Raw genomic sequence first — 22,335 nt, forward strand, 5'->3', positions numbered from 1 at the left:
TTACTACTTTTTTCCCGCAGTGGCAAAGAAATCTATCGTTTTTTCCTCTGAAAGTTCAACACAATGCAACCTTCCAAAATAGAATTCTGACATCAAGAATTCCGTCTATAGTACTTTTGAGTGCACCTGTCATTTTCTCAGTCTCTGTGTATGCATGGAGCAAGATATAGGCTCATGGATTTAAGAATGAGAGGATATCATGAGACAGCAATCTCCACCTACGGCCATACTACCTTGACAGCGCCCGATCCCGTCAGATCTCGGAAGCTAAGCAGGGTGAGGCTTGATTAGTACTGGGTTGGGAGACTGCCTGGGAATACCAGGTGCTGTAGGGGTTTTTATTTTTCGCTTCCCTAATGAAAATATACATGGCATTCCTCGCAGCAAATGAAAATGTTTCAATTCTTGCTACTTTTTTCCCGCAGTGGCAAAGAAATATATCGTTTTTTCCTCTGAAAGTTCAACACAATGCAACCTTCCAAAATAGAATTCTGACATCAAGAATTCCGTCTATAGTACATTTGAGTGCACCTGTCATTTTCTCAGTCTCTGTGTATGCATGGAGCAAGATATAGGCTCATGGATTTAAGAATGAGAGGATATCATGAGACAGCAATCTCCACCTACGGCCATACTACCTTGACAGCGCCCGATCCCGTCAGATCTCGGAAGCTAAGCAGGGTGAGGCTTGATTAGTACTGGGTTGGGAGACTGCCTGGGAATACCAGGTGCTGTAGGGGTTTTTATTTTTCGCTTCCCTAATGAAAATATACATGGCATTCCTCGCAGCAAATGAAAATGTTTCATTTCTTGCTACTTTTTTCCCGCAGTGTCAAAGAAATCTATCGTTTTTTCCTCTGAAAGTTCAACACAATGCAACCTTCCAAAATAGAATTCTGACATCAAGAATTCCGTCTATAGTACATTTGAGTGCACCTGTCATTTTCTCAGTCTCTGTGTATGCATGGAGCAAGATATAGGCTCATGGATTTAAGAATGAGAGGATATCATGAGACAGCAATCTCCACCTACGGCCATACTACCTTGAAAGCGCCCGATCCCGTCAGATCTCGGAAGCTAAGCAGGGTGAGGCTTGATTAGTACTGGGTTGGGAGACTGCCTGGGAATACCAGGTGCTGTGGGTGTTTTTATTTTTTGCTTCCCTAATGAAAATATACATGGCATTCCTTGCAGCAAATGAAAATGTTTCATTTTTTACTACTTTTTTCCCGCAGTGGCAAAGAAATATATCGTTTTTTCCTCAGAAAGTTCAACACAATGCAACCTTCCAAAATAGAATTCTGACATCAAGAATTCCGTCTATAGTACATTTGAGTGCACCTGTCATTTTCTCAGTCTCTGTGTATGCATGGAGCAAGATATAGGCTCATGGATTTAAGAATGAGAGGATATCATGAGACAGCAATCTCCACCTACGGCCATACTACCTTGACAGCGCCCGATCCCGTCAGATCTCGGAAGCTAAGCAGGGTGAGGCTTGATTAGTACTGGGTTGGGAGACTGCCTGGGAATACCAGGTGCTGTAGGGGTTTTTATTTTTCGCTTCCCTAATGAAAATATACATGGCATTCCTCGCAGCAAATGAAAATGTTTCAATTCTTGCTACTTTTTTCCCGCAGTGGCAAAGAAATATATCGTTTTTTCCTCTGAAAGTTCAACACAATGCAACCTTCCAAAATAGAATTCTGACATCAAGAATTCCGTCTATAGTACATTTGAGTGCACCTGTCATTTTCTCAGTCTCTGTGTATGCATGGAGCAAGATATAGGCTCATGGATTTAAGAATGAGAGGATATCATGAGACAGCAATCTCCACCTACGGCCATACTACCTTGACAGCGCCCGATCCCGTCAGATCTCGGAAGCTAAGCAGGGTGAGGCTTGATTAGTACTGGGTTGGGAGACTGCCTGGGAATACCAGGTGCTGTAGGGGTTTTTATTTTTCGCTTCCCTAATGAAAATATACATGGCATTCCTCGCAGCAAATGAAAATGTTTCATTTCTTGCTACTTTTTTCCCGCAGTGGCAAAGAAATCTATCGTTTTTTCCTCTGAAAGTTCAACACAATGCAACCTTCCAAAATAGAATTCTGACATCAAGAATTCCGTCTATAGTACATTTGAGTGCACCTGTCATTTTCTCAGTCTCTGTGTATGCATGGAGCAAGATATAGGCTCATGGATTTAAGAATGAGAGGATATCATGAGACAGCAATCTCCACCTACGGCCATACTACCTTGACAGCGCCCGATCCCGTCAGATCTCGGAAGCTAAGCAGGGTGAGGCTTGATTAGTACTGGGTTGGGAGACTGCCTGGGAATACCAGGTGCTGTAGGGGTTTTTATTTTTCGCTTCCCTAATGAAAATATACATGGCATTCCTCGCAGCAAATGAAAATGTTTCATTTCTTGCTACTTTTTTCCCGCAGTGGCAAAGAAATATATCGTTTTTTCCTCTGAAAGTTCAACACAATGCAACCTTCCAAAATAGAATTCTGACATCAAGAATTCCGTCTATAGTACATTTGAGTGCACCTGTCATTTTCTCAGTCTCTGTGTATGCATGGAGCAAGATATAGGCTCATGGATTTAAGAATGAGAGGATATCATGAGACAGCAATCTCCACCTACGGCCATACTACCTTGACAGCGCCCGATCCCGTCAGATCTCGGAAGCTAAGCAGGGTGAGGCTTGATTAGTACTGGGTTGGGAGACTGCCTGGGAATACCAGGTGCTGTAGGGGTTTTTATTTTTCGCTTCCCTAATGAAAATATACATGGCATTCCTCGCAGCAAATGAAAATGTTTCATTTCTTGCTACTTTTTTCCCGCAGTGGCAAAGAAATCTATCGTTTTTTCCTCTGAAAGTTCAACACAATGCAACCTTCCAAAATAGAATTCTGACATCAAGAATTCCGTCTATAGTACATTTGAGTGCACCTGTCATTTTCTCAGTCTCTGTGTATGCATGGAGCAAGATATAGGCTCATGGATTTAAGAATGAGAGGATATCATGAGACAGCAATCTCCACCTACGGCCATACTACCTTGACAGCGCCCGATCCCGTCAGATCTCGGAAGCTAAGCAGGGTGAGGCTTGATTAGTACTGGGTTGGGAGACTGCCTGGGAATACCAGGTGCTGTAGGGGTTTTTATTTTTCGCTTCCCTAATGAAAATATACATGGCATTCCTCGCAGCAAATGAAAATGTTTCATTTCTTGCTACTTTTTTCCCGCAGTGGCAAAGAAATATATCGTTTTTTCCTCTGAAAGTTCAACACAATGCAACCTTCCAAAATAGAATTCTGACATCAAGAATTCCGTCTATAGTACATTTGAGTGCACCTGTCATTTTCTCAGTCTCTGTGTATGCATGGAGCAAGATATAGGCTCATGGATTTAAGAATGAGAGGATATCATGAGACAGCAATCTCCACCTACGGCCATACTACCTTGAAAGCGCCCGATCCCGTCAGATCTCGGAAGCTAAGCAGGGTGAGGCTTGATTAGTACTGGGTTGGGAGACTGCCTGGGAATACCAGGTGCTGTGGGTGTTTTTATTTTTTGCTTCCCTAATGAAAATATACATGGCATTCCTTGCAGCAAATGAAAATGTTTCATTTTTTACTACTTTTTTCCCGCAGTGGCAAAGAAATATATCGTTTTTTCCTCAGAAAGTTCAACACAATGCAACCTTCCAAAATAGAATTCTGACATCAAGAATTCCGTCTATAGTACATTTGAGTGCACCTGTCATTTTCTCAGTCTCTGTGTATGCATGGAGCAAGATATAGGCTCATGGATTTAAGAATGAGAGGATATCATGAGACAGCAATCTCCACCTACGGCCATACTACCTTGACAGCGCCCGATCCCGTCAGATCTCGGAAGCTAAGCAGGGTGAGGCTTGATTAGTACTGGGTTGGGAGACTGCCTGGGAATACCAGGTGCTGTAGGGGTTTTTATTTTTCGCTTCCCTAATGAAAATATACATGGCATTCCTCGCAGCAAATGAAAATGTTTCAATTCTTGCTACTTTTTTCCCGCAGTGGCAAAGAAATATATCGTTTTTTCCTCTGAAAGTTCAACACAATGCAACCTTCCAAAATAGAATTCTGACATCAAGAATTCCGTCTATAGTACATTTGAGTGCACCTGTCATTTTCTCAGTCTCTGTGTATGCATGGAGCAAGATATAGGCTCATGGATTTAAGAATGAGAGGATATCATGAGACAGCAATCTCCACCTACGGCCATACTACCTTGACAGCGCCCGATCCCGTCAGATCTCGGAAGCTAAGCAGGGTGAGGCTTGATTAGTACTGGGTTGGGAGACTGCCTGGGAATACCAGGTGCTGTAGGGGTTTTTATTTTTCGCTTCCCTAATGAAAATATACATGGCATTCCTCGCAGCAAATGAAAATGTTTCATTTCTTGCTACTTTTTTCCCGCAGTGTCAAAGAAATCTATCGTTTTTTCCTCTGAAAGTTCAACACAATGCAACCTTCCAAAATAGAATTCTGACATCAAGAATTCCGTCTATAGTACATTTGAGTGCACCTGTCATTTTCTCAGTCTCTGTGTATGCATGGAGCAAGATATAGGCTCATGGATTTAAGAATGAGAGGATATCATGAGACAGCAATCTCCACCTACGGCCATACTACCTTGAAAGCGCCCGATCCCGTCAGATCTCGGAAGCTAAGCAGGGTGAGGCTTGATTAGTACTGGGTTGGGAGACTGCCTGGGAATACCAGGTGCTGTGGGTGTTTTTATTTTTTGCTTCCCTAATGAAAATATACATGGCATTCCTTGCAGCAAATGAAAATGTTTCATTTTTTACTACTTTTTTCCCGCAGTGGCAAAGAAATATATCGTTTTTTCCTCAGAAAGTTCAACACAATGCAACCTTCCAAAATAGAATTCTGACATCAAGAATTCCGTCTATAGTACATTTGAGTGCACCTGTCATTTTCTCAGTCTCTGTGTATGCATGGAGCAAGATATAGGCTCATGGATTTAAGAATGAGAGGATATCATGAGACAGCAATCTCCACCTACGGCCATACTACCTTGAAAGCGCCCGATCCCGTCAGATCTCGGAAGCTAAGCAGGGTGAGGCTTGATTAGTCCTGGGTTGGGAGACTGCCTGGGAATACCAGGTGCTGTAGGGGTTTTTATTTTTCGCTTCCCTAATGAAAATATACATGGCATTCCTCGCAGCAAATGAAAATGTTTCATTTCTTGCTACTTTTTTCCCGGAGTGGCAAAGAAATATATTGTTTTTTCCTCTGAAAGTTCAACACAATGCAACCTTCCAAAATAGAATTCTGACATCAAGAATTCCGTCTATAGTATATTTGAGTGCACCTGTCATTTTCTCAGTCTCTGATTTAATTTCTCCATTTAAGGTAATTCTTCAAGAATGTATTTTTTTAACGGTCACAATAATACACTTATGCCTCCCATGTCATTTAGAAATATATCATACAGGCCTCAGAACACTCAGCATGTTATATGGTGAGCTTGTGGCTCACAGAGTTGGGGTGTGCAGTGTTCAAGCTGATACTTGGAAGAGATAGTGAGTTCAAATCCAAACAGGAGGAGGTTGAATATAGGCACCTCTGAAATTTTTTACTACTTTTTTCCCGCAGTGGCAAAGAAATCTATCGTTTTTTCCTCTGAAAGTTCAACACAATGCAACCTTCCAAAATAGAATTCTGACATCAAGAATTCCGTCTATAGTACTTTTGAGTGCACCTGTCATTTTCTCAGTCTCTGTGTATGCATGGAGCAAGATATAGGCTCATGGATTTAAGAATGAGAGGATATCATGAGACAGCAATCTCCACCTACGGCCATACTACCTTGACAGCGCCCGATCCCGTCAGATCTCGGAAGCTAAGCAGGGTGAGGCTTGATTAGTACTGGGTTGGGAGACTGCCTGGGAATACCAGGTGCTGTAGGGGTTTTTATTTTTCGCTTCCCTAATGAAAATATACATGGCATTCCTCGCAGCAAATGAAAATGTTTCAATTCTTGCTACTTTTTTCCCGCAGTGGCAAAGAAATATATCGTTTTTTCCTCTGAAAGTTCAACACAATGCAACCTTCCAAAATAGAATTCTGACATCAAGAATTCCGTCTATAGTACATTTGAGTGCACCTGTCATTTTCTCAGTCTCTGTGTATGCATGGAGCAAGATATAGGCTCATGGATTTAAGAATGAGAGGATATCATGAGACAGCAATCTCCACCTACGGCCATACTACCTTGACAGCGCCCGATCCCGTCAGATCTCGGAAGCTAAGCAGGGTGAGGCTTGATTAGTACTGGGTTGGGAGACTGCCTGGGAATACCAGGTGCTGTAGGGGTTTTTATTTTTCGCTTCCCTAATGAAAATATACATGGCATTCCTCGCAGCAAATGAAAATGTTTCATTTCTTGCTACTTTTTTCCCGCAGTGTCAAAGAAATCTATCGTTTTTTCCTCTGAAAGTTCAACACAATGCAACCTTCCAAAATAGAATTCTGACATCAAGAATTCCGTCTATAGTACATTTGAGTGCACCTGTCATTTTCTCAGTCTCTGTGTATGCATGGAGCAAGATATAGGCTCATGGATTTAAGAATGAGAGGATATCATGAGACAGCAATCTCCACCTACGGCCATACTACCTTGAAAGCGCCCGATCCCGTCAGATCTCGGAAGCTAAGCAGGGTGAGGCTTGATTAGTCCTGGGTTGGGAGACTGCCTGGGAATACCAGGTGCTGTAGGGGTTTTTATTTTTCGCTTCCCTAATGAAAATATACATGGCATTCCTCGCAGCAAATGAAAATGTTTCATTTCTTGCTACTTTTTTCCCGGAGTGGCAAAGAAATATATTGTTTTTTCCTCTGAAAGTTCAACACAATGCAACCTTCCAAAATAGAATTCTGACATCAAGAATTCCGTCTATAGTATATTTGAGTGCACCTGTCATTTTCTCAGTCTCTGATTTAATTTCTCCATTTAAGGTAATTCTTCAAGAATGTATTTTTTTAACGGTCACAATAATACACTTATGCCTCCCATGTCATTTAGAAATATATCATACAGGCCTCAGAACACTCAGCATGTTATATGGTGAGCTTGTGGCTCACAGAGTTGGGGTGTGCAGTGTTCAAGCTGATACTTGGAAGAGATAGTGAGTTCAAATCCAAACAGGAGGAGGTTGAATATAGGCACCTCTGAAATTTTTTACTACTTTTTTCCCGCAGTGGCAAAGAAATCTATCGTTTTTTCCTCTGAAAGTTCAACACAATGCAACCTTCCAAAATAGAATTCTGACATCAAGAATTCCGTCTATAGTACTTTTGAGTGCACCTGTCATTTTCTCAGTCTCTGTGTATGCATGGAGCAAGATATAGGCTCATGGATTTAAGAATGAGAGGATATCATGAGACAGCAATCTCCACCTACGGCCATACTACCTTGACAGCGCCCGATCCCGTCAGATCTCGGAAGCTAAGCAGGGTGAGGCTTGATTAGTACTGGGTTGGGAGACTGCCTGGGAATACCAGGTGCTGTAGGGGTTTTTATTTTTCGCTTCCCTAATGAAAATATACATGGCATTCCTCGCAGCAAATGAAAATGTTTCAATTCTTGCTACTTTTTTCCCGCAGTGGCAAAGAAATATATCGTTTTTTCCTCTGAAAGTTCAACACAATGCAACCTTCCAAAATAGAATTCTGACATCAAGAATTCCGTCTATAGTACATTTGAGTGCACCTGTCATTTTCTCAGTCTCTGTGTATGCATGGAGCAAGATATAGGCTCATGGATTTAAGAATGAGAGGATATCATGAGACAGCAATCTCCACCTACGGCCATACTACCTTGAAAGCGCCCGATCCCGTCAGATCTCGGAAGCTAAGCAGGGTGAGGCTTGATTAGTACTGGGTTGGGAGACTGCCTGGGAATACCAGGTGCTGTGGGTGTTTTTATTTTTTGCTTCCCTAATGAAAATATACATGGCATTCCTTGCAGCAAATGAAAATGTTTCATTTTTTACTACTTTTTTCCCGCAGTGGCAAAGAAATATATCGTTTTTTCCTCAGAAAGTTCAACACAATGCAACCTTCCAAAATAGAATTCTGACATCAAGAATTCCGTCTATAGTACATTTGAGTGCACCTGTCATTTTCTCAGTCTCTGTGTATGCATGGAGCAAGATATAGGCTCATGGATTTAAGAATGAGAGGATATCATGAGACAGCAATCTCCACCTACGGCCATACTACCTTGAAAGCGCCCGATCCCGTCAGATCTCGGAAGCTAAGCAGGGTGAGGCTTGATTAGTACTGGGTTGGGAGACTGCCTGGGAATACCAGGTGCTGTAGGGGTTTTTATTTTTCGCTTCCCTAATGAAAATATACATGGCATTCCTCGCAGCAAATGAAAATGTTTCATTTCTTGCTACTTTTTTCCCGCAGTGTCAAAGAAATCTATCGTTTTTTCCTCTGAAAGTTCAACACAATGCAACCTTCCAAAATAGAATTCTGACATCAAGAATTCCGTCTATAGTACATTTGAGTGCACCTGTCATTTTCTCAGTCTCTGTGTATGCATGGAGCAAGATATAGGCTCATGGATTTAAGAATGAGAGGATATCATGAGACAGCAATCTCCACCTACGGCCATACTACCTTGAAAGCGCCCGATCCCGTCAGATCTCGGAAGCTAAGCAGGGTGAGGCTTGATTAGTACTGGGTTGGGAGACTGCCTGGGAATACCAGGTGCTGTGGGTGTTTTTATTTTTTGCTTCCCTAATGAAAATATACATGGCATTCCTTGCAGCAAATGAAAATGTTTCATTTTTTACTACTTTTTTCCCGCAGTGGCAAAGAAATATATCGTTTTTTCCTCAGAAAGTTCAACACAATGCAACCTTCCAAAATAGAATTCTGACATCAAGAATTCCGTCTATAGTACATTTGAGTGCACCTGTCATTTTCTCAGTCTCTGTGTATGCATGGAGCAAGATATAGGCTCATGGATTTAAGAATGAGAGGATATCATGAGACAGCAATCTCCACCTACGGCCATACTACCTTGAAAGCGCCCGATCCCGTCAGATCTCGGAAGCTAAGCAGGGTGAGGCTTGATTAGTACTGGGTTGGGAGACTGCCTGGGAATACCAGGTGCTGTAGGGGTTTTTATTTTTCGCTTCCCTAATGAAAATATACATGGCATTCCTCGCAGCAAATGAAAATGTTTCATTTCTTGCTACTTTTTTCCCGCAGTGTCAAAGAAATCTATCGTTTTTTCCTCTGAAAGTTCAACACAATGCAACCTTCCAAAATAGAATTCTGACATCAAGAATTCCGTCTATAGTACATTTGAGTGCACCTGTCATTTTCTCAGTCTCTGTGTATGCATGGAGCAAGATATAGGCTCATGGATTTAAGAATGAGAGGATATCATGAGACAGCAATCTCCACCTACGGCCATACTACCTTGAAAGCGCCCGATCCCGTCAGATCTCGGAAGCTAAGCAGGGTGAGGCTTGATTAGTACTGGGTTGGGAGACTGCCTGGGAATACCAGGTGCTGTGGGTGTTTTTATTTTTTGCTTCCCTAATGAAAATATACATGGCATTCCTTGCAGCAAATGAAAATGTTTCATTTTTTACTACTTTTTTCCCGCAGTGGCAAAGAAATATATCGTTTTTTCCTCAGAAAGTTCAACACAATGCAACCTTCCAAAATAGAATTCTGACATCAAGAATTCCGTCTATAGTACATTTGAGTGCACCTGTCATTTTCTCAGTCTCTGTGTATGCATGGAGCAAGATATAGGCTCATGGATTTAAGAATGAGAGGATATCATGAGACAGCAATCTCCACCTACGGCCATACTACCTTGAAAGCGCCCGATCCCGTCAGATCTCGGAAGCTAAGCAGGGTGAGGCTTGATTAGTACTGGGTTGGGAGACTGCCTGGGAATACCAGGTGCTGTAGGGGTTTTTATTTTTCGCTTCCCTAATGAAAATATACATGGCATTCCTCGCAGCAAATGAAAATGTTTCATTTCTTGCTACTTTTTTCCCGCAGTGGCAAAGAAATCTATCGTTTTTTCCTCTGAAAGTTCAACACAATGCAACCTTCCAAAATAGAATTCTGACATCAAGAATTCCGTCTATAGTACATTTGAGTGCACCTGTCATTTTCTCAGTCTCTGTGTATGCATGGAGCAAGATATAGGCTCATGGATTTAAGAATGAGAGGATATCATGAGACAGCAATCTCCACCTACGGCCATACTACCTTGACAGCGCCCGATCCCGTCAGATCTCGGAAGCTAAGCAGGGTGAGGCTTGATTAGTACTGGGTTGGGAGACTGCCTGGGAATACCAGGTGCTGTAGGGGTTTTTATATTTCGCTTCCCTAATGAAAATATACATGGCATTCCTCGCAGCAAATGAAAATGTTTCATTTCTTGCTACTTTTTTCCCGCAGTGGCAAAGAAATCTATCGTTTTTTCCTCTGAAAGTTCAACACAATGCAACCTTCCAAAATAGAATTCTGACATCAAGAATTCCGTCTATAGTACATTTGAGTGCACCTGTCATTTTCTCAGTCTCTGTGTATGCATGGAGCAAGATATAGGCTCATGGATTTAAGAATGAGAGGATATCATGAGACAGCAATCTCCACCTACGGCCATACTACCTTGAAAGCGCCCGATCCCGTCAGATCTCGGAAGCTAAGCAGGGTGAGGCTTGATTAGTACTGGGTTGGGAGACTGCCTGGGAATACCAGGTGCTGTGGGTGTTTTTATTTTTTGCTTCCCTAATGAAAATATACATGGCATTCCTTGCAGCAAATGAAAATGTTTCATTTTTTACTACTTTTTTCCCGCAGTGGCAAAGAAATATATCGTTTTTTCCTCAGAAAGTTCAACACAATGCAACCTTCCAAAATAGAATTCTGACATCAAGAATTCCGTCTATAGTACATTTGAGTGCACCTGTCATTTTCTCAGTCTCTGTGTATGCATGGAGCAAGATATAGGCTCATGGATTTAAGAATGAGAGGATATCATGAGACAGCAATCTCCACCTACGGCCATACTACCTTGAAAGCGCCCGATCCCGTCAGATCTCGGAAGCTAAGCAGGGTGAGGCTTGATTAGTACTGGGTTGGGAGACTGCCTGGGAATACCAGGTGCTGTAGGGGTTTTTATTTTTCGCTTCCCTAATGAAAATATACATGGCATTCCTCGCAGCAAATGAAAATGTTTCATTTCTTGCTACTTTTTTCCCGCAGTGGCAAAGAAATCTATCGTTTTTTCCTCTGAAAGTTCAACACAATGCAACCTTCCAAAATAGAATTCTGACATCAAGAATTCCGTCTATAGTACATTTGAGTGCACCTGTCATTTTCTCAGTCTCTGTGTATGCATGGAGCAAGATATAGGCTCATGGATTTAAGAATGAGAGGATATCATGAGACAGCAATCTCCACCTACGGCCATACTACCTTGACAGCGCCCGATCCCGTCAGATCTCGGAAGCTAAGCAGGGTGAGGCTTGATTAGTACTGGGTTGGGAGACTGCCTGGGAATACCAGGTGCTGTAGGGGTTTTTATATTTCGCTTCCCTAATGAAAATATACATGGCATTCCTCGCAGCAAATGAAAATGTTTCATTTCTTGCTACTTTTTTCCCGCAGTGGCAAAGAAATCTATCGTTTTTTCCTCTGAAAGTTCAACACAATGCAACCTTCCAAAATAGAATTCTGACATCAAGAATTCCGTCTATAGTACATTTGAGTGCACCTGTCATTTTCTCAGTCTCTGTGTATGCATGGAGCAAGATATAGGCTCATGGATTTAAGAATGAGAGGATATCATGAGACAGCAATCTCCACCTACGGCCATACTACCTTGAAAGCGCCCGATCCCGTCAGATCTCGGAAGCTAAGCAGGGTGAGGCTTGATTAGTACTGGGTTGGGAGACTGCCTGGGAATACCAGGTGCTGTGGGTGTTTTTATTTTTTGCTTCCCTAATGAAAATATACATGGCATTCCTTGCAGCAAATGAAAATGTTTCATTTTTTACTACTTTTTTCCCGCAGTGGCAAAGAAATATATCGTTTTTTCCTCAGAAAGTTCAACACAATGCAACCTTCCAAAATAGAATTCTGACATCAAGAATTCCGTCTATAGTACATTTGAGTGCACCTGTCATTTTCTCAGTCTCTGTGTATGCATGGAGCAAGATATAGGCTCATGGATTTAAGAATGAGAGGATATCATGAGACAGCAATCTCCACCTACGGCCATACTACCTTGAAAGCGCCCGATCCCGTCAGATCTCGGAAGCTAAGCAGGGTGAGGCTTGATTAGTACTGGGTTGGGAGACTGCCTGGGAATACCAGGTGCTGTAGGGGTTTTTATTTTTCGCTTCCCTAATGAAAATATACATGGCATTCCTCGCAGCAAATGAAAATGTTTCATTTCTTGCTACTTTTTTCCCGGAGTGGCAAAGAAATATATTGTTTTTTCCTCTGAAAGTTCAACACAATGCAACCTTCCAAAATAGAATTCTGACATCAAGAATTCCGTCTATAGTATATTTGAGTGCACCTGTCATTTTCTCAGTCTCTGATTTAATTTCTCCATTTAAGGTAATTCTTCAAGAATGTATTTTTTTAACGGTCACAATAATACACTTATGCCTCCCATGTCATTTAGAAATATATCATACAGGCCTCAGAACACTCAGCATGTTATATGGTGAGCTTGTGGCTCACAGAGTTGGGGTGTGCAGTGTTCAAGCTGATACTTGGAAGAGATAGTGAGTTCAAATCCAAACAGGAGGAGGTTGAATATAGGCACCTCTGAAATTTTTTACTACTTTTTTCCCGCAGTGGCAAAGAAATCTATCGTTTTTTCCTTTGAAAGTTCAACACAATACAACCTTCCAAAATAGAATTCTGACATCAAGAATTCCGTCTATAGTACATTTGAGTGCACCTGTCATTTTCTCAGTCTCTGTGTATGCATGGAGCAAGATATAGGCTCATGGATTTAAGAATGAGAGGATATCATGAGACAGCAATCTCCACCTACGGCCATACTACCTTGACAGCGCCCGATCCCGTCAGATCTCGGAAGCTAAGCAGGGTGAGGCTTGATTAGTACTGGGTTGGGAGACTGCCTGGGAATACCAGGTGCTGTAGGGGTTTTTATTTTTCGCTTCCCTAATGAAAATATACATGGCATTCCTCGCAGCAAATGAAAATGTTTCATTTCTTGCTACTTTTTTCCCGCAGTGTCAAAGAAATATATCGTTTTTTCCTCTGAAAGTTCAACACAATGCAACCTTCCAAAATAGAATTCTGACATCAAGAATTCCGTCTATAGTACATTTGAGTGCACCTGTCATTTTCTCAGTCTCTGTGTATGCATGGAGCAAGATATAGGCTCATGGATTTAAGAATGAGAGGATATCATGAGACAGCAATCTCCACCTACGGCCATACTACCTTGAAAGCGCCCGATCCCGTCAGATCTCGGAAGCTAAGCAGGGTGAGGCTTGATTAGTACTGGGTTGGGAGACTGCCTGGGAATACCAGGTGCTGTGGGTGTTTTTATTTTTTGCTTCCCTAATGAAAATATACATGGCATTCCTTGCAGCAAATGAAAATGTTTCATTTTTTACTACTTTTTTCCCGCAGTGGCAAAGAAATATATCGTTTTTTCCTCAGAAAGTTCAACACAATGCAACCTTCCAAAATAGAATTCTGACATCAAGAATTCCGTCTATAGTACATTTGAGTGCACCTGTCATTTTCTCAGTCTCTGTGTATGCATGGAGCAAGATATAGGCTCATGGATTTAAGAATGAGAGGATATCATGAGACAGCAATCTCCACCTACGGCCATACTACCTTGAAAGCGCCCGATCCCGTCAGATCTCGGAAGCTAAGCAGGGTGAGGCTTGATTAGTCCTGGGTTGGGAGACTGCCTGGGAATACCAGGTGCTGTAGGGGTTTTTATTTTTCGCTTCCCTAATGAAAATATACATGGCATTCCTCGCAGCAAATGAAAATGTTTCATTTCTTGCTACTTTTTTCCCGGAGTGGCAAAGAAATATATTGTTTTTTCCTCTGAAAGTTCAACACAATGCAACCTTCCAAAATAGAATTCTGACATCAAGAATTCCGTCTATAGTATATTTGAGTGCACCTGTCATTTTCTCAGTCTCTGATTTAATTTCTCCATTTAAGGTAATTCTTCAAGAATGTATTTTTTTAACGGTCACAATAATACACTTATGCCTCCCATGTCATTTAGAAATATATCATACAGGCCTCAGAACACTCAGCATGTTATATGGTGAGCTTGTGGCTCACAGAGTTGGGGTGTGCAGTGTTCAAGCTGATACTTGGAAGAGATAGTGAGTTCAAATCCAAACAGGAGGAGGTTGAATATAGGCACCTCTGAAATTTTTTACTACTTTTTTCCCGCAGTGGCAAAGAAATCTATCGTTTTTTCCTCTGAAAGTTCAACACAATGCAACCTTCCAAAATAGAATTCTGACATCAAGAATTCCGTCTATAGTACATTTGAGTGCACCTGTCATTTTCTCAGTCTCTGTGTATGCATGGAGCAAGATATAGGCTCATGGATTTAAGAATGAGAGGATATCATGAGACAGCAATCTCCACCTACGGCCATACTACCTTGACAGCGCCCGATCCCGTCAGATCTCGGAAGCTAAGCAGGGTGAGGCTTGATTAGTACTGGGTTGGGAGACTGCCTGGGAATACCAGGTGCTGTAGGGGTTTTTATTTTTCGCTTCCCTAATGAAAATATACATGGCATTCCTCGCAGCAAATGAAAATGTTTCAATTCTTGCTACTTTTTTCCCGCAGTGGCAAAGAAATATATCGTTTTTTCCTCTGAAAGTTCAACACAATGCAACCTTCCAAAATAGAATTCTGACATCAAGAATTCCGTCTATAGTACATTTGAGTGCACCTGTCATTTTCTCAGTCTCTGTGTATGCATGGAGCAAGATATAGGCTCATGGATTTAAGAATGAGAGGATATCATGAGACAGCAATCTCCACCTACGGCCATACTACCTTGACAGCGCCCGATCCCGTCAGATCTCGGAAGCTAAGCAGGGTGAGGCTTGATTAGTACTGGGTTGGGAGACTGCCTGGGAATACCAGGTGCTGTGGGTGTTTTTATTTTTTGCTTCCCTAATGAAAATATACATGGCATTCCTTGCAGCAAATGAAAATGTTTCATTTTTTACTACTTTTTTCCCGCAGTGGCAAAGAAATATATCGTTTTTTCCTCAGAAAGTTCAACACAATGCAACCTTCCAAAATAGAATTCTGACATCAAGAATTCCGTCTATAGTACATTTGAGTGCACCTGTCATTTTCTCAGTCTCTGTGTATGCATGGAGCAAGATATAGGCTCATGGATTTAAGAATGAGAGGATATCATGAGACAGCAATCTCCACCTACGGCCATACTACCTTGAAAGCGCCCGATCCCGTCAGATCTCGGAAGCTAAGCAGGGTGAGGCTTGATTAGTCCTGGGTTGGGAGACTGCCTGGGAATACCAGGTGCTGTAGGGGTTTTTATTTTTCGCTTCCCTAATGAAAATATACATGGCATTCCTCGCAGCAAATGAAAATGTTTCATTTCTTGCTACTTTTTTCCCGGAGTGGCAAAGAAATATATTGTTTTTTCCTCTGAAAGTTCAACACAATGCAACCTTCCAAAATAGAATTCTGACATCAAGAATTCCGTCTATAGTATATTTGAGTGCACCTGTCATTTTCTCAGTCTCTGATTTAATTTCTCCATTTAAGGTAATTCTTCAAGAATGTATTTTTTTAACGGTCACAATAATACACTTATGCCTCCCATGTCATTTAGAAATATATCATACAGGCCTCAGAACACTCAGCATGTTATATGGTGAGCTTGTGGCTCACAGAGTTGGGGTGTGCAGTGTTCAAGCTGATACTTGGAAGAGATAGTGAGTTCAAATCCAAACAGGAGGAGGTTGAATATAGGCACCTCTGAAATTTTTTACTACTTTTTTCCCGCAGTGGCAAAGAAATCTATCGTTTTTTCCTCTGAAAGTTCAACACAATGCAACCTTCCAAAATAGAATTCTGACATCAAGAATTCCGTCTATAGTACATTTGAGTGCACCTGTCATTTTCTCAGTCTCTGTGTATGCATGGAGCAAGATATAGGCTCATGGATTTAAGAATGAGAGGATATCATGAGACAGCAATCTCCACCTACGGCCATACTACCTTGACAGCGCCCGATCCCGTCAGATCTCGGAAGCTAAGCAGGGTGAGGCTTGATTAGTACTGGGTTGGGAGACTGCCTGGGAATACCAGGTGCTGTAGGGGTTTTTATTTTTCGCTTCCCTAATGAAAATATACATGGCATTCCTCGCAGCAAATGAAAATGTTTCAATTCTTGCTACTTTTTTCCCGCAGTGGCAAAGAAATATATCGTTTTTTCCTCTGAAAGTTCAACACAATGCAACCTTCCAAAATAGAATTCTGACATCAAGAATTCCGTCTATAGTACATTTGAGTGCACCTGTCATTTTCTCAGTCTCTGTGTATGCATGGAGCAAGATATAGGCTCATGGATTTAAGAATGAGAGGATATCATGAGACAGCAATCTCCACCTACGGCCATACTACCTTGACAGCGCCCGATCCCGTCAGATCTCGGAAGCTAAGCAGGGTGAGGCTTGATTAGTACTGGGTTGGGAGACTGCCTGGGAATACCAGGTGCTGTAGGGGTTTTTATTTTTCGCTTCCCTAATGAAAATATACATGGCATTCCTCGCAGCAAATGAAAATGTTTCATTTCTTGCTACTTTTTTCCCGCAGTGTCAAAGAAATATATCGTTTTTTCCTCTGAAAGTTCAACACAATGCAACCTTCCAAAATAGAATTCTGACATCAAGAATTCCGTCTATAGTACATTTGAGTGCACCTGTCATTTTCTCAGTCTCTGTGTATGCATGGAGCAAGATATAGGCTCATGGATTTAAGAATGAGAGGATATCATGAGACAGCAATCTCCACCTACGGCCATACTACCTTGACAGCGCCCGATCCCGTCAGATCTCGGAAGCTAAGCAGGGTGAGGCTTGATTAGTACTGGGTTGGGAGACTGCCTGGGAATACCAGGTGCTGTAGGGGTTTTTATTTTTCGCTTCCCTAATGAAAATATACATGGCATTCCTCGCAGCAAATGAAAATGTTTCATTTCTTGCTACTTTTTTCCCGCAGTGTCAAAGAAATATATCGTTTTTTCCTCTGAAAGTTCAACACAATGCAACCTTCCAAAATAGAATTCTGACATCAAGAATTCCGTCTATAGTACATTTGAGTGCACCTGTCATTTTCTCAGTCTCTGTGTATGCATGGAGCAAGATATAGGCTCATGGATTTAAGAATGAGAGGATATCATGAGACAGCAATCTCCACCTACGGCCATACTACCTTGAAAGCGCCCGATCCCGTCAGATCTCGGAAGCTAAGCAGGGTGAGGCTTGATTAGTACTGGGTTGGGAGACTGCCTGGGAATACCAGGTGCTGTGGGTGTTTTTATTTTTTGCTTCCCTAATGAAAATATACATGGCATTCCTTGCAGCAAATGAAAATGTTTCATTTTTTACTACTTTTTTCCCGCAGTGGCAAAGAAATATATCGTTTTTTCCTCAGAAAGTTCAACACAATGCAACCTTCCAAAATAGAATTCTGACATCAAGAATTCCGTCTATAGTACATTTGAGTGCACCTGTCATTTTCTCAGTCTCTGTGTATGCATGGAGCAAGATATAGGCTCATGGATTTAAGAATGAGAGGATATCATGAGACAGCAATCTCCACCTACGGCCATACTACCTTGAAAGCGCCCGATCCCGTCAGATCTCGGAAGCTAAGCAGGGTGAGGCTTGATTAGTCCTGGGTTGGGAGACTGCCTGGGAATACCAGGTGCTGTAGGGGTTTTTATTTTTCGCTTCCCTAATGAAAATATACATGGCATTCCTCGCAGCAAATGAAAATGTTTCATTTCTTGCTACTTTTTTCCCGGAGTGGCAAAGAAATATATTGTTTTTTCCTCTGAAAGTTCAACACAATGCAACCTTCCAAAATAGAATTCTGACATCAAGAATTCCGTCTATAGTATATTTGAGTGCACCTGTCATTTTCTCAGTCTCTGATTTAATTTCTCCATTTAAGGTAATTCTTCAAGAATGTATTTTTTTAACGGTCACAATAATACACTTATGCCTCCCATGTCATTTAGAAATATATCATACAGGCCTCAGAACACTCAGCATGTTATATGGTGAGCTTGTGGCTCACAGAGTTGGGGTGTGCAGTGTTCAAGCTGATACTTGGAAGAGATAGTGAGTTCAAATCCAAACAGGAGGAGGTTGAATATAGGCACCTCTGAAATTTTTTACTACTTTTTTCCCGCAGTGGCAAAGAAATCTATCGTTTTTTCCTCTGAAAGTTCAACACAATGCAACCTTCCAAAATAGAATTCTGACATCAAGAATTCCGTCTATAGTACTTTTGAGTGCACCTGTCATTTTCTCAGTCTCTGTGTATGCATGGAGCAAGATATAGGCTCATGGATTTAAGAATGAGAGGATATCATGAGACAGCAATCTCCACCTACGGCCATACTACCTTGACAGCGCCCGATCCCGTCAGATCTCGGAAGCTAAGCAGGGTGAGGCTTGATTAGTACTGGGTTGGGAGACTGCCTGGGAATACCAGGTGCTGTAGGGGTTTTTATTTTTCGCTTCCCTAATGAAAATATACATGGCATTCCTCGCAGCAAATGAAAATGTTTCAATTCTTGCTACTTTTTTCCCGCAGTGGCAAAGAAATATATCGTTTTTTCCTCTGAAAGTTCAACACAATGCAACCTTCCAAAATAGAATTCTGACATCAAGAATTCCGTCTATAGTACATTTGAGTGCACCTGTCATTTTCTCAGTCTCTGTGTATGCATGGAGCAAGATATAGGCTCATGGATTTAAGAATGAGAGGATATCATGAGACAGCAATCTCCACCTACGGCCATACTACCTTGACAGCGCCCGATCCCGTCAGATCTCGGAAGCTAAGCAGGGTGAGGCTTGATTAGTACTGGGTTGGGAGACTGCCTGGGAATACCAGGTGCTGTAGGGGTTTTTATTTTTCGCTTCCCTAATGAAAATATACATGGCATTCCTCGCAGCAAATGAAAATGTTTCATTTCTTGCTACTTTTTTCCCGCAGTGTCAAAGAAATCTATCGTTTTTTCCTCTGAAAGTTCAACACAATGCAACCTTCCAAAATAGAATTCTGACATCAAGAATTCCGTCTATAGTACATTTGAGTGCACCTGTCATTTTCTCAGTCTCTGTGTATGCATGGAGCAAGATATAGGCTCATGGATTTAAGAATGAGAGGATATCATGAGACAGCAATCTCCACCTACGGCCATACTACCTTGAAAGCGCCCGATCCCGTCAGATCTCGGAAGCTAAGCAGGGTGAGGCTTGATTAGTACTGGGTTGGGAGACTGCCTGGGAATACCAGGTGCTGTGGGTGTTTTTATTTTTTGCTTCCCTAATGAAAATATACATGGCATTCCTTGCAGCAAATGAAAATGTTTCATTTTTTACTACTTTTTTCCCGCAGTGGCAAAGAAATATATCGTTTTTTCCTCAGAAAGTTCAACACAATGCAACCTTCCAAAATAGAATTCTGACATCAAGAATTCCGTCTATAGTACATTTGAGTGCACCTGTCATTTTCTCAGTCTCTGTGTATGCATGGAGCAAGATATAGGCTCATGGATTTAAGAATGAGAGGATATCATGAGACAGCAATCTCCACCTACGGCCATACTACCTTGACAGCGCCCGATCCCGTCAGATCTCGGAAGCTAAGCAGGGTGAGGCTTGATTAGTACTGGGTTGGGAGACTGCCTGGGAATACCAGGTGCTGTAGGGGTTTTTATTTTTCGCTTCCCTAATGAAAATATACATGGCATTCCTCGCAGCAAATGAAAATGTTTCAATTCTTGCTACTTTTTTCCCGCAGTGGCAAAGAAATATATCGTTTTTTCCTCTGAAAGTTCAACACAATGCAACCTTCCAAAATAGAATTCTGACATCAAGAATTCCGTCTATAGTACATTTGAGTGCACCTGTCATTTTCTCAGTCTCTGTGTATGCATGGAGCAAGATATAGGCTCATGGATTTAAGAATGAGAGGATATCATGAGACAGCAATCTCCACCTACGGCCATACTACCTTGACAGCGCCCGATCCCGTCAGATCTCGGAAGCTAAGCAGGGTGAGGCTTGATTAGTACTGGGTTGGGAGACTGCCTGGGAATACCAGGTGCTGTAGGGGTTTTTATTTTTCGCTTCCCTAATGAAAATATACATGGCATTCCTCGCAGCAAATGAAAATGTTTCATTTCTTGCTACTTTTTTCCCGCAGTGGCAAAGAAATCTATCGTTTTTTCCTCTGAAAGTTCAACACAATGCAACCTTCCAAAATAGAATTCTGACATCAAGAATTCCGTCTATAGTACATTTGAGTGCACCTGTCATTTTCTCAGTCTCTGTGTATGCATGGAGCAAGATATAGGCTCATGGATTTAAGAATGAGAGGATATCATGAGACAGCAATCTCCACCTACGGCCATACTACCTTGACAGCGCCCGATCCCGTCAGATCTCGGAAGCTAAGCAGGGTGAGGCTTGATTAGTACTGGGTTGGGAGACTGCCTGGGAATACCAGGTGCTGTAGGGGTTTTTATTTTTCGCTTCCCTAATGAAAATATACATGGCATTCCTCGCAGCAAATGAAAATGTTTCATTTCTTGCTACTTTTTTCCCGCAGTGGCAAAGAAATATATCGTTTTTTCCTCTGAAAGTTCAACACAATGCAACCTTCCAAAATAGAATTCTGACATCAAGAATTCCGTCTATAGTACATTTGAGTGCACCTGTCATTTTCTCAGTCTCTGTGTATGCATGGAGCAAGATATAGGCTCATGGATTTAAGAATGAGAGGATATCATGAGACAGCAATCTCCACCTACGGCCATACTACCTTGACAGCGCCCGATCCCGTCAGATCTCGGAAGCTAAGCAGGGTGAGGCTTGATTAGTACTGGGTTGGGAGACTGCCTGGGAATACCAGGTGCTGTAGGGGTTTTTATTTTTCGCTTCCCTAATGAAAATATACATGGCATTCCTCGCAGCAAATGAAAATGTTTCATTTCTTGCTACTTTTTTCCCGCAGTGGCAAAGAAATCTATCGTTTTTTCCTCTGAAAGTTCAACACAATGCAACCTTCCAAAATAGAATTCTGACATCAAGAATTCCGTCTATAGTACATTTGAGTGCACCTGTCATTTTCTCAGTCTCTGTGTATGCATGGAGCAAGATATAGGCTCATGGATTTAAGAATGAGAGGATATCATGAGACAGCAATCTCCACCTACGGCCATACTACCTTGACAGCGCCCGATCCCGTCAGATCTCGGAAGCTAAGCAGGGTGAGGCTTGATTAGTACTGGGTTGGGAGACTGCCTGGGAATACCAGGTGCTGTAGGGGTTTTTATTTTTCGCTTCCCTAATGAAAATATACATGGCATTCCTCGCAGCAAATGAAAATGTTTCATTTCTTGCTACTTTTTTCCCGCAGTGGCAAAGAAATATATCGTTTTTTCCTCTGAAAGTTCAACACAATGCAACCTTCCAAAATAGAATTCTGACATCAAGAATTCCGTCTATAGTACATTTGAGTGCACCTGTCATTTTCTCAGTCTCTGTGTATGCATGGAGCAAGATATAGGCTCATGGATTTAAGAATGAGAGGATATCATGAGACAGCAATCTCCACCTACGGCCATACTACCTTGAAAGCGCCCGATCCCGTCAGATCTCGGAAGCTAAGCAGGGTGAGGCTTGATTAGTACTGGGTTGGGAGACTGCCTGGGAATACCAGGTGCTGTGGGTGTTTTTATTTTTTGCTTCCCTAATGAAAATATACATGGCATTCCTTGCAGCAAATGAAAATGTTTCATTTTTTACTACTTTTTTCCCGCAGTGGCAAAGAAATATATCGTTTTTTCCTCAGAAAGTTCAACACAATGCAACCTTCCAAAATAGAATTCTGACATCAAGAATTCCGTCTATAGTACATTTGAGTGCACCTGTCATTTTCTCAGTCTCTGTGT

General features: G+C 41.8%; 49 non-coding genes across 49 annotated transcripts; all 49 read left to right on the plus strand.

The window, feature by feature from the left end:
* The first annotated feature begins 216 nt into the window (after positions 1 to 216).
* LOC142481936 (5S ribosomal RNA) lies at positions 217 to 335 on the plus strand. Its single transcript, XR_012796189.1, has one exon. It is a non-coding gene; the product is annotated as a 5S ribosomal RNA (ribosomal RNA).
* Positions 336 to 621: 286 nt separating this feature from the next.
* LOC142481937 (5S ribosomal RNA) lies at positions 622 to 740 on the plus strand. Its single transcript, XR_012796190.1, has one exon. It is a non-coding gene; the product is annotated as a 5S ribosomal RNA (ribosomal RNA).
* A 286-nt stretch (positions 741 to 1,026) lies between these two features.
* On the plus strand, positions 1,027 to 1,145 carry LOC142482554 (5S ribosomal RNA). The gene has a single exon (XR_012796763.1). It is a non-coding gene; the product is annotated as a 5S ribosomal RNA (ribosomal RNA).
* Positions 1,146 to 1,431: 286 nt separating this feature from the next.
* LOC142481938 (5S ribosomal RNA) lies at positions 1,432 to 1,550 on the plus strand. The gene has a single exon (XR_012796191.1). It is a non-coding gene; the product is annotated as a 5S ribosomal RNA (ribosomal RNA).
* A 286-nt stretch (positions 1,551 to 1,836) lies between these two features.
* LOC142481939 (5S ribosomal RNA) lies at positions 1,837 to 1,955 on the plus strand. Its single transcript, XR_012796192.1, has one exon. It is a non-coding gene; the product is annotated as a 5S ribosomal RNA (ribosomal RNA).
* A 286-nt stretch (positions 1,956 to 2,241) lies between these two features.
* On the plus strand, positions 2,242 to 2,360 carry LOC142481940 (5S ribosomal RNA). Its single transcript, XR_012796193.1, has one exon. It is a non-coding gene; the product is annotated as a 5S ribosomal RNA (ribosomal RNA).
* Positions 2,361 to 2,646: 286 nt separating this feature from the next.
* Positions 2,647 to 2,765, plus strand: LOC142481942 (5S ribosomal RNA). The gene has a single exon (XR_012796195.1). It is a non-coding gene; the product is annotated as a 5S ribosomal RNA (ribosomal RNA).
* Positions 2,766 to 3,051: 286 nt separating this feature from the next.
* On the plus strand, positions 3,052 to 3,170 carry LOC142481943 (5S ribosomal RNA). The gene has a single exon (XR_012796196.1). It is a non-coding gene; the product is annotated as a 5S ribosomal RNA (ribosomal RNA).
* Positions 3,171 to 3,456: 286 nt separating this feature from the next.
* LOC142482555 (5S ribosomal RNA) lies at positions 3,457 to 3,575 on the plus strand. Its single transcript, XR_012796764.1, has one exon. It is a non-coding gene; the product is annotated as a 5S ribosomal RNA (ribosomal RNA).
* A 286-nt stretch (positions 3,576 to 3,861) lies between these two features.
* Positions 3,862 to 3,980, plus strand: LOC142481944 (5S ribosomal RNA). Its single transcript, XR_012796197.1, has one exon. It is a non-coding gene; the product is annotated as a 5S ribosomal RNA (ribosomal RNA).
* A 286-nt stretch (positions 3,981 to 4,266) lies between these two features.
* On the plus strand, positions 4,267 to 4,385 carry LOC142481946 (5S ribosomal RNA). The gene has a single exon (XR_012796198.1). It is a non-coding gene; the product is annotated as a 5S ribosomal RNA (ribosomal RNA).
* Positions 4,386 to 4,671: 286 nt separating this feature from the next.
* LOC142482557 (5S ribosomal RNA) lies at positions 4,672 to 4,790 on the plus strand. The gene has a single exon (XR_012796766.1). It is a non-coding gene; the product is annotated as a 5S ribosomal RNA (ribosomal RNA).
* Positions 4,791 to 5,076: 286 nt separating this feature from the next.
* Positions 5,077 to 5,195, plus strand: LOC142482414 (5S ribosomal RNA). Its single transcript, XR_012796651.1, has one exon. It is a non-coding gene; the product is annotated as a 5S ribosomal RNA (ribosomal RNA).
* A 676-nt stretch (positions 5,196 to 5,871) lies between these two features.
* LOC142481947 (5S ribosomal RNA) lies at positions 5,872 to 5,990 on the plus strand. The gene has a single exon (XR_012796199.1). It is a non-coding gene; the product is annotated as a 5S ribosomal RNA (ribosomal RNA).
* A 286-nt stretch (positions 5,991 to 6,276) lies between these two features.
* On the plus strand, positions 6,277 to 6,395 carry LOC142481949 (5S ribosomal RNA). Its single transcript, XR_012796201.1, has one exon. It is a non-coding gene; the product is annotated as a 5S ribosomal RNA (ribosomal RNA).
* Positions 6,396 to 6,681: 286 nt separating this feature from the next.
* Positions 6,682 to 6,800, plus strand: LOC142482415 (5S ribosomal RNA). Its single transcript, XR_012796652.1, has one exon. It is a non-coding gene; the product is annotated as a 5S ribosomal RNA (ribosomal RNA).
* A 676-nt stretch (positions 6,801 to 7,476) lies between these two features.
* Positions 7,477 to 7,595, plus strand: LOC142481950 (5S ribosomal RNA). The gene has a single exon (XR_012796202.1). It is a non-coding gene; the product is annotated as a 5S ribosomal RNA (ribosomal RNA).
* Positions 7,596 to 7,881: 286 nt separating this feature from the next.
* On the plus strand, positions 7,882 to 8,000 carry LOC142482558 (5S ribosomal RNA). Its single transcript, XR_012796767.1, has one exon. It is a non-coding gene; the product is annotated as a 5S ribosomal RNA (ribosomal RNA).
* Positions 8,001 to 8,286: 286 nt separating this feature from the next.
* On the plus strand, positions 8,287 to 8,405 carry LOC142482733 (5S ribosomal RNA). The gene has a single exon (XR_012796937.1). It is a non-coding gene; the product is annotated as a 5S ribosomal RNA (ribosomal RNA).
* A 286-nt stretch (positions 8,406 to 8,691) lies between these two features.
* Positions 8,692 to 8,810, plus strand: LOC142482559 (5S ribosomal RNA). Its single transcript, XR_012796768.1, has one exon. It is a non-coding gene; the product is annotated as a 5S ribosomal RNA (ribosomal RNA).
* Positions 8,811 to 9,096: 286 nt separating this feature from the next.
* On the plus strand, positions 9,097 to 9,215 carry LOC142482734 (5S ribosomal RNA). The gene has a single exon (XR_012796938.1). It is a non-coding gene; the product is annotated as a 5S ribosomal RNA (ribosomal RNA).
* A 286-nt stretch (positions 9,216 to 9,501) lies between these two features.
* On the plus strand, positions 9,502 to 9,620 carry LOC142482560 (5S ribosomal RNA). The gene has a single exon (XR_012796769.1). It is a non-coding gene; the product is annotated as a 5S ribosomal RNA (ribosomal RNA).
* Positions 9,621 to 9,906: 286 nt separating this feature from the next.
* On the plus strand, positions 9,907 to 10,025 carry LOC142482735 (5S ribosomal RNA). Its single transcript, XR_012796939.1, has one exon. It is a non-coding gene; the product is annotated as a 5S ribosomal RNA (ribosomal RNA).
* Positions 10,026 to 10,311: 286 nt separating this feature from the next.
* LOC142481951 (5S ribosomal RNA) lies at positions 10,312 to 10,430 on the plus strand. The gene has a single exon (XR_012796203.1). It is a non-coding gene; the product is annotated as a 5S ribosomal RNA (ribosomal RNA).
* A 286-nt stretch (positions 10,431 to 10,716) lies between these two features.
* Positions 10,717 to 10,835, plus strand: LOC142482561 (5S ribosomal RNA). The gene has a single exon (XR_012796770.1). It is a non-coding gene; the product is annotated as a 5S ribosomal RNA (ribosomal RNA).
* A 286-nt stretch (positions 10,836 to 11,121) lies between these two features.
* LOC142482736 (5S ribosomal RNA) lies at positions 11,122 to 11,240 on the plus strand. The gene has a single exon (XR_012796940.1). It is a non-coding gene; the product is annotated as a 5S ribosomal RNA (ribosomal RNA).
* Positions 11,241 to 11,526: 286 nt separating this feature from the next.
* LOC142481952 (5S ribosomal RNA) lies at positions 11,527 to 11,645 on the plus strand. Its single transcript, XR_012796204.1, has one exon. It is a non-coding gene; the product is annotated as a 5S ribosomal RNA (ribosomal RNA).
* Positions 11,646 to 11,931: 286 nt separating this feature from the next.
* LOC142482562 (5S ribosomal RNA) lies at positions 11,932 to 12,050 on the plus strand. Its single transcript, XR_012796771.1, has one exon. It is a non-coding gene; the product is annotated as a 5S ribosomal RNA (ribosomal RNA).
* Positions 12,051 to 12,336: 286 nt separating this feature from the next.
* On the plus strand, positions 12,337 to 12,455 carry LOC142482737 (5S ribosomal RNA). Its single transcript, XR_012796941.1, has one exon. It is a non-coding gene; the product is annotated as a 5S ribosomal RNA (ribosomal RNA).
* A 676-nt stretch (positions 12,456 to 13,131) lies between these two features.
* Positions 13,132 to 13,250, plus strand: LOC142481953 (5S ribosomal RNA). The gene has a single exon (XR_012796205.1). It is a non-coding gene; the product is annotated as a 5S ribosomal RNA (ribosomal RNA).
* A 286-nt stretch (positions 13,251 to 13,536) lies between these two features.
* LOC142482563 (5S ribosomal RNA) lies at positions 13,537 to 13,655 on the plus strand. Its single transcript, XR_012796772.1, has one exon. It is a non-coding gene; the product is annotated as a 5S ribosomal RNA (ribosomal RNA).
* Positions 13,656 to 13,941: 286 nt separating this feature from the next.
* On the plus strand, positions 13,942 to 14,060 carry LOC142482416 (5S ribosomal RNA). Its single transcript, XR_012796653.1, has one exon. It is a non-coding gene; the product is annotated as a 5S ribosomal RNA (ribosomal RNA).
* A 676-nt stretch (positions 14,061 to 14,736) lies between these two features.
* Positions 14,737 to 14,855, plus strand: LOC142481954 (5S ribosomal RNA). Its single transcript, XR_012796206.1, has one exon. It is a non-coding gene; the product is annotated as a 5S ribosomal RNA (ribosomal RNA).
* A 286-nt stretch (positions 14,856 to 15,141) lies between these two features.
* On the plus strand, positions 15,142 to 15,260 carry LOC142482895 (5S ribosomal RNA). The gene has a single exon (XR_012797094.1). It is a non-coding gene; the product is annotated as a 5S ribosomal RNA (ribosomal RNA).
* A 286-nt stretch (positions 15,261 to 15,546) lies between these two features.
* Positions 15,547 to 15,665, plus strand: LOC142482417 (5S ribosomal RNA). The gene has a single exon (XR_012796654.1). It is a non-coding gene; the product is annotated as a 5S ribosomal RNA (ribosomal RNA).
* Positions 15,666 to 16,341: 676 nt separating this feature from the next.
* LOC142481955 (5S ribosomal RNA) lies at positions 16,342 to 16,460 on the plus strand. Its single transcript, XR_012796207.1, has one exon. It is a non-coding gene; the product is annotated as a 5S ribosomal RNA (ribosomal RNA).
* Positions 16,461 to 16,746: 286 nt separating this feature from the next.
* Positions 16,747 to 16,865, plus strand: LOC142481956 (5S ribosomal RNA). Its single transcript, XR_012796208.1, has one exon. It is a non-coding gene; the product is annotated as a 5S ribosomal RNA (ribosomal RNA).
* A 286-nt stretch (positions 16,866 to 17,151) lies between these two features.
* On the plus strand, positions 17,152 to 17,270 carry LOC142481957 (5S ribosomal RNA). Its single transcript, XR_012796209.1, has one exon. It is a non-coding gene; the product is annotated as a 5S ribosomal RNA (ribosomal RNA).
* A 286-nt stretch (positions 17,271 to 17,556) lies between these two features.
* LOC142482564 (5S ribosomal RNA) lies at positions 17,557 to 17,675 on the plus strand. Its single transcript, XR_012796773.1, has one exon. It is a non-coding gene; the product is annotated as a 5S ribosomal RNA (ribosomal RNA).
* Positions 17,676 to 17,961: 286 nt separating this feature from the next.
* On the plus strand, positions 17,962 to 18,080 carry LOC142482418 (5S ribosomal RNA). The gene has a single exon (XR_012796655.1). It is a non-coding gene; the product is annotated as a 5S ribosomal RNA (ribosomal RNA).
* Positions 18,081 to 18,756: 676 nt separating this feature from the next.
* On the plus strand, positions 18,757 to 18,875 carry LOC142481958 (5S ribosomal RNA). The gene has a single exon (XR_012796210.1). It is a non-coding gene; the product is annotated as a 5S ribosomal RNA (ribosomal RNA).
* A 286-nt stretch (positions 18,876 to 19,161) lies between these two features.
* LOC142481960 (5S ribosomal RNA) lies at positions 19,162 to 19,280 on the plus strand. The gene has a single exon (XR_012796212.1). It is a non-coding gene; the product is annotated as a 5S ribosomal RNA (ribosomal RNA).
* A 286-nt stretch (positions 19,281 to 19,566) lies between these two features.
* LOC142482565 (5S ribosomal RNA) lies at positions 19,567 to 19,685 on the plus strand. Its single transcript, XR_012796774.1, has one exon. It is a non-coding gene; the product is annotated as a 5S ribosomal RNA (ribosomal RNA).
* Positions 19,686 to 19,971: 286 nt separating this feature from the next.
* LOC142481962 (5S ribosomal RNA) lies at positions 19,972 to 20,090 on the plus strand. Its single transcript, XR_012796213.1, has one exon. It is a non-coding gene; the product is annotated as a 5S ribosomal RNA (ribosomal RNA).
* Positions 20,091 to 20,376: 286 nt separating this feature from the next.
* Positions 20,377 to 20,495, plus strand: LOC142481963 (5S ribosomal RNA). The gene has a single exon (XR_012796214.1). It is a non-coding gene; the product is annotated as a 5S ribosomal RNA (ribosomal RNA).
* A 286-nt stretch (positions 20,496 to 20,781) lies between these two features.
* On the plus strand, positions 20,782 to 20,900 carry LOC142481964 (5S ribosomal RNA). Its single transcript, XR_012796215.1, has one exon. It is a non-coding gene; the product is annotated as a 5S ribosomal RNA (ribosomal RNA).
* Positions 20,901 to 21,186: 286 nt separating this feature from the next.
* On the plus strand, positions 21,187 to 21,305 carry LOC142481965 (5S ribosomal RNA). Its single transcript, XR_012796216.1, has one exon. It is a non-coding gene; the product is annotated as a 5S ribosomal RNA (ribosomal RNA).
* A 286-nt stretch (positions 21,306 to 21,591) lies between these two features.
* On the plus strand, positions 21,592 to 21,710 carry LOC142481966 (5S ribosomal RNA). Its single transcript, XR_012796217.1, has one exon. It is a non-coding gene; the product is annotated as a 5S ribosomal RNA (ribosomal RNA).
* A 286-nt stretch (positions 21,711 to 21,996) lies between these two features.
* On the plus strand, positions 21,997 to 22,115 carry LOC142482566 (5S ribosomal RNA). The gene has a single exon (XR_012796775.1). It is a non-coding gene; the product is annotated as a 5S ribosomal RNA (ribosomal RNA).
* The last annotated feature ends 220 nt before the right edge of the window (positions 22,116 to 22,335 follow it).

The sequence above is a fragment of the Ascaphus truei genome, unplaced genomic scaffold (assembly GCF_040206685.1).
Source record: "Ascaphus truei isolate aAscTru1 unplaced genomic scaffold, aAscTru1.hap1 HAP1_SCAFFOLD_282, whole genome shotgun sequence".
Lineage (NCBI taxonomy): Eukaryota > Metazoa > Chordata > Amphibia > Anura > Ascaphidae > Ascaphus > Ascaphus truei.